This window comes from Tachypleus tridentatus, chromosome 9, assembly GCF_004210375.1.
Source record: "Tachypleus tridentatus isolate NWPU-2018 chromosome 9, ASM421037v1, whole genome shotgun sequence".
NCBI lineage: Eukaryota > Metazoa > Arthropoda > Merostomata > Xiphosura > Limulidae > Tachypleus > Tachypleus tridentatus.
Window position 1 is genome coordinate 8,687,529 of NC_134833.1, and position 5,752 is coordinate 8,693,280.

Below are 5,752 nucleotides of genomic sequence, written 5' to 3' on the forward strand. Positions count from 1 at the left end.
TGTGTATTGTGAGTGAAGTATCATAGTTTTACTGTTTATGTATTGTGAGTGAAGTATCATAGTTTTACTGTTTGTGTATTGTGAGTGAAGTATCATAGTTTTACTGTTTGTGTATTGTGAGTGAAGTATCATAGTTTTACTGTTTGTGTATTGTGAGTGAAGTATCATAGTTTTACTGTTTGTGTATTGTGAGTGAAGTATCATAGTTTTACTGTTTGTGTATTGTGAGTGAAGTATCATAGTTTTACTGTATTGTGAGTGAAGTATCATAGTTTTACTGTTTGTGTATTGTGAGTGAAGTATCATAGTTTTACTGTTTGTGTATTGTGAGTGAAGTATCATAGTTTTACTGTTTGTGTATTGTGAGTGAAGTATCATAGTTTTACTGTTTGTGTATTGTGAGTGAAGTATCATAGTTTTACTGTTTATGTATTGTGAGTGAAGTATCATAGTTTTACTGTTTGTGTATTGTGAGTGAAGTATCATAGTTTTACTGTTTATGTATTCTGAGTGAAGTATCATAGTTTTACTGTTTATGTATTGTGAGTGAAGTATCATAGTTTTACTGTTTGTGTATTGTGAGTGAAGTATCATAGTTTTACTGTTTGTGTATTGTGAGTGAAGTATCATAGTTTTACTGTTTGTGTATTGTGAGTGAAGTATCATAGTTTTACTGTTTGTGTATTGTGAGTGAAGTATCATAGTTTTACTGTTTGTGTATTGTGAGTGAAGTATCATAGTTTTACTGTTTATGTATTGTGAGTGAAGTATCATAGTTTTACTGTTTGTGTATTGTGAGTGAAGTATCATAGTTTTACTGTTTATGTATTTGAGTGTATTAGTACTGTTTGTGTATTGTGAGTGAAGTATCATAGTTTTACTGTTTTGTATTGTGAGTGAAGTATCATAGTTTTACTGTTTGTGTATTGTGAGTGAAGTATCATAGTTTTACTGTTTGTGTATTGTGAGTGAAGTATCATAGTTTTACTGTTTGTGTATTGTGAGTGAAGTATCATAGTTTTACTGTTTGTGTATTGTGAGTGAAGTATCATAGTTTTACTGTTTGTGTATTGTGAGTGAAGTATCATAGTTTTACTGTTTTATCATAGTTTTACTGTTTGTGTATTGTGAGTGAAGTATCATAGTTTTACTGTTTGTGTATTGTGAGTGAAGTATCATAGTTTTATAGTTTTATCATGTTTTTTTAGTGTATTTACTGTTTGTATTGTGAGTGAAGTATCATAGTTTTACTGTTTTACTGTTTATGTATTGTGAGTGAAGTATCATAGTTTTACTGTTTATGTATTATGAGTAAAGTATCATAGTTTTACTGTTTGTGTATTGTGAGTGAAGTATCATAGTTTTACTGTTTATGTATTGTGAGTGAAGTATCATAGTTTTACTGTTTGTGTATTGTGAGTGAAGTATCATAGTTTTACTGTTTGTGTATTGTGAGTGAAGTATCATAGTTTTACTGTTTGTGTATTGTGAGTGAAGTATCATAGTTTTACTGTTTATGTATTGTGAGTGAAGTATCATAGTTTTACTGTTTGTGTATTGTGAGTGAAGTATCATAGTTTTACTGTTTGTGTATTGTGAGTGAAGTATCATAGTTTTACTGTTTATGTATTGTGAGTGAAGTATCATAGTTTTACTGTTTATGTATTGTGAGTGAAGTATCATAGTTTTACTGTTTTGTATTGTGAGTGAAGTATCATAGTTTTACTGTTTGTGTATTGTGAGTGAAGTATCATAGTTTTACTGTTTATGTATTGTGAGTGAAGTATCATAGTTTTACTGTTTGTGTATTGTGAGTGAAGTATCATAGTTTTACTGTTTGTGTATTGTGAGTGAAGTATCATAGTTTTACTGTTTGTGTATTGTGAGTGAAGTATCATAGTTTTACTGTTTGTGTATTGTGAGTGAAGTATCATAGTTTTACTGTTTGTGTATTGTGAGTGAAGTATCATAGTTTTACTGTTTATGTATTGTGAGTGAAGTATCATAGTTTTACTGTTTATGTATTGTGAGTGAAGTATCATAGTTTTACTGTTTGTGTATTGTGAGTGAAGTATCATAGTTTTACTGTTTGTGTATTGTGAGTGAAGTATCATAGTTTTACTGTTTACTGTGTATTGTGAGTGAAGTATCATAGTTTTACTGTTTGTGTATTGTGAGTGAAGTATCATAGTTTTACTGTTTATGTATTGTGAGTGAAGTATCATAAGTGAAGTATCATAGTTTTACTGTTTGTGTATTGTGAGTGAAGTATCATACTGTTTTATGTATTGTGAGTGAAGTATCATAGTTTTACTGTTTGTGTATTGTGAGTGAAGTATCATAGTTTTACTGTTTGTGTATTGTGAGTGAAGTATCATAGTTTTACTGTTTGTGTATTGTGAGTGAAGTATCAGTTTTACTCATATGTTTTATCTGTTTTTATGTATTGTGAGTGAAGTATCATAGTTTTACTGTTTATGTATTGTGAGTGAAGTATCATAGTTTTACTGTTTATGTATTGTGAGTGAAGTATCATAGTTTTACTGTTTGTGTATTGTGAGTGAAGTATCATAGTTTTACTGTTTGTGTATTGTGAGTGAAGTATCATAGTTTTACTGTTTGTGTATTGTGAGTGAAGTATCATAGTTTTACTGTTTGTGTATTGTGAGTGAAGTATCATAGTTTTACTGTTTGTGTATTGTGAGTGAAGTATCATAGTTTTACTGTTTGTGTATTGTGAGTGAAGTATCATAGTTTTACTGTTTGTGTATTGTGAGTGAAGTATCATAGTTTTACTGTTTGTGTATTGTGAGTGAAGTATCATAGTTTTACTGTTTGTATGTTGTGAGTGAAGTATCATAGTTTTACTGTTTGTATTTTGTGAGTGAAGTATCATAGTTTTACTGTTTGTGTATTGTGAGTGAAGTATCATAGTTTTACTGTTTATGTATTGTGAGTGAAGTATCATAGTTTTACTATATTTGAGTGAAGTATCATAGTTTTACTGTGAGTGAAGTATCATAGTTTTACTGTACTGTATTGTGAGTGAAGTATCATGTTTTACTGTTTGTGTATTGTGAGTGAAGTATCATAGTTTTACTGTTTGTGTATTGTGAGTGAAGTATCATAGTTTTACTGTTTGTGTATTGTGAGTGAAGTATCATGGTTTTACTGTTTGTGTATTGTGAGTGAAGTATCATAGTTTTACTGTTTGTGTATTGTGAGTGAAGTATCATAGTTTTACTGTTTATGTATTGTGAGTGAAGTAATAGTATCATAGTTTTACTAGTTTTACTGTATTGTGAGTGAAGTATCATAGTTTTACTGTTTATGTATTGTGAGTGAAGTATCATAGTTTTACTGTTTGTGTATTGTGAGTGAAGTATCATAGTTTTACTGTTTATGTATTGTGAAGTATCATAGTTTTACTGTTTATGTATTGTGAGTGAAGTATCATAGTTTTACTGTTTGTGTATTGTGAGTGAAGTATCATAGTTTTACTGTTTTTGTTTGTATTGTGAGTGAAGTATATCTAGTTTTACTGTTTGTGTATTGTGAGTGAAGTATCATAGTTTTACTGTTTATGTATTGTGAATGAAGTATCATAGTTTTACTGTTTGTGTATTGTGAGTGAAGTATCATAGTTTTACTGTTTGTGTATTGTGAGTGAAGTATCATAGTTTTACTGTTTGTGTATTGTGAGTGAAGTATCATAGTTTTACTGTTTGTGTATTGTGAGTGAAGTATCATAGTTTTACTGTTTATGTATTGTGAGTGAAGTATCATGTTTTACTGTTTATGTATTATGAGTGAAGTATCATAGTTTTACTGTTTGTGTATTGTGAGTGAAGTATCATAGTTTTACTGTTTATGTATTGTGAGTGAAGTATCATAGTTTTACTGTTTGTGTATTGTGAGTGAAGTATCATAGTTTTACTGTTTGTGTATTGTGAGTGAAGTATCATAGTTTTACTGTTTGTGTATTGTGAGTGAAGTATCATAGTTTTACTGTTTGTGTATTGTGAGTGAAGTATCATAGTTTTACTGTTTTGTATTATTGTGAGTATCAAGTATCATAGTTTTACTGTTTGTGTATTGTGAGTGAAGTATCATAGTTTTACTGTTTATGTATTGTGAGTGAAGTATCATAGTTTTACTGTTTGTGTATTGTGAGTGAAGTATCATAGTTTTACTGTTTACTGTGTATTGTGAGTGAAGTATCATAGTTTTACTGTTTGTGTATTGTGAGTGAAGTATCATAGTTTTACTGTTTATGTATTGTGAGTGAAGTATCATAGTTTTACTGTTTATATATTGTGAGTGAAGTATCATAGTTTTACTGTTTGTGTATTGTGAGTGAAGTATCATAGTTTTACTGTTTATGTATTGTGAGTGAAGTATCATAGTTTTACTGTTTGTGTATTGTGAGTGAAGTATCATAGTTTTACTGTTTATGTATTGTGAGTGAAGTATCATAGTTTTACTGTTTATGTATTGTGAGTGAAGTATCATAGTTTTACTGTTTGTGTATTGTGAGTGAAGTATCATAGTTTTACTGTTTGTGTATTGTGAGTGAAGTATCATAGTTTTACTGTTTGTGTATTGTGAGTGAAGTATCATAGTTTTACTGTTTGTGTATTGTGAGTGAAGTATCATAGTTTTACTGTTTGTGTATTGTGAGTGAAGTATCATAGTTTTACTGTTTGTGTATTGTGAGTGAAGTATCATAGTTTTACTGTATTTGTGTATTGTGAGTGAAGTATCATAGTTTTACTGTTTGTGTATTGTGAGTGAAGTATCATAGTTTTACTGTTTATGTATTGTGAGTGAAGTATCATAGTTTTACTGTTTATGTATTGTGAGTGAAGTATCATAGTTTTACTGTTTGTGTATTGTGAGTGAAGTATCATAGTTTTACTGTTTATGTATTGTGAGTGAAGTATCATAGTTTTACTGTTTATGTATTGTGAGTGAAGTATCATAGTTTTACTGTTTGTGTATTGTGAGTGAAATATCATAGTTTTACTGTTTGTGTATTGTGAGTGAAGTATCATAGTTTTACTGTTTATGTATTGTGAATGATGTATCATAGTTTTACTGTTTGTGTATTGTGAGTGAAGTATCATAGTTTTACTGTTTGTGTATTGTGAGTGAAGTATCATAGTTTTACTGTTTGTGTATTGTGAGTGAAGTATCATAGTTTTACTGTTTATGTATTGTGAGTGAAGTATCATAGTTTTACTGTTTGTATATTGTGAGTGAAGTATCATAGTTTTACTGTTTGTGTATTGTGAGTGAAGTATCATAGTTTTACTGTTTATGTATTTATGAAGTATATAGTTTTACTGTGTATTGTGAAGTATCATAGTTTTACTGTTTGTGTATTGTGAGTGAAGTATCATCATGAAGTATCATAGTTTTACTGTTTGTGTATTGTGAGTGAAGTATCATAGTTTTACTGTTTATGTATTGTGAGTGAAGTATCATAGTTTTACTGTTTGTGTATTGTGAGTGAAGTATCATAGTTTTACTGTTTGTGTATTGTGAGTGAAGTATCATAGTTTTACTGTTTATGTATTGTGAGTGAAGTATCATAGTTTTACTGTTTATGTATTGTGAGTGAAGTATCATAGTTTTACTGTTTATGTATTGTGAGTGAAGTATCATAGTTTTACTGTTTGTGTATTGTGAGTGAAGTATCATAGTTTTACTGTTTGTGTATTGTGAGTGAAGTATCATAGTTTTACTGTTT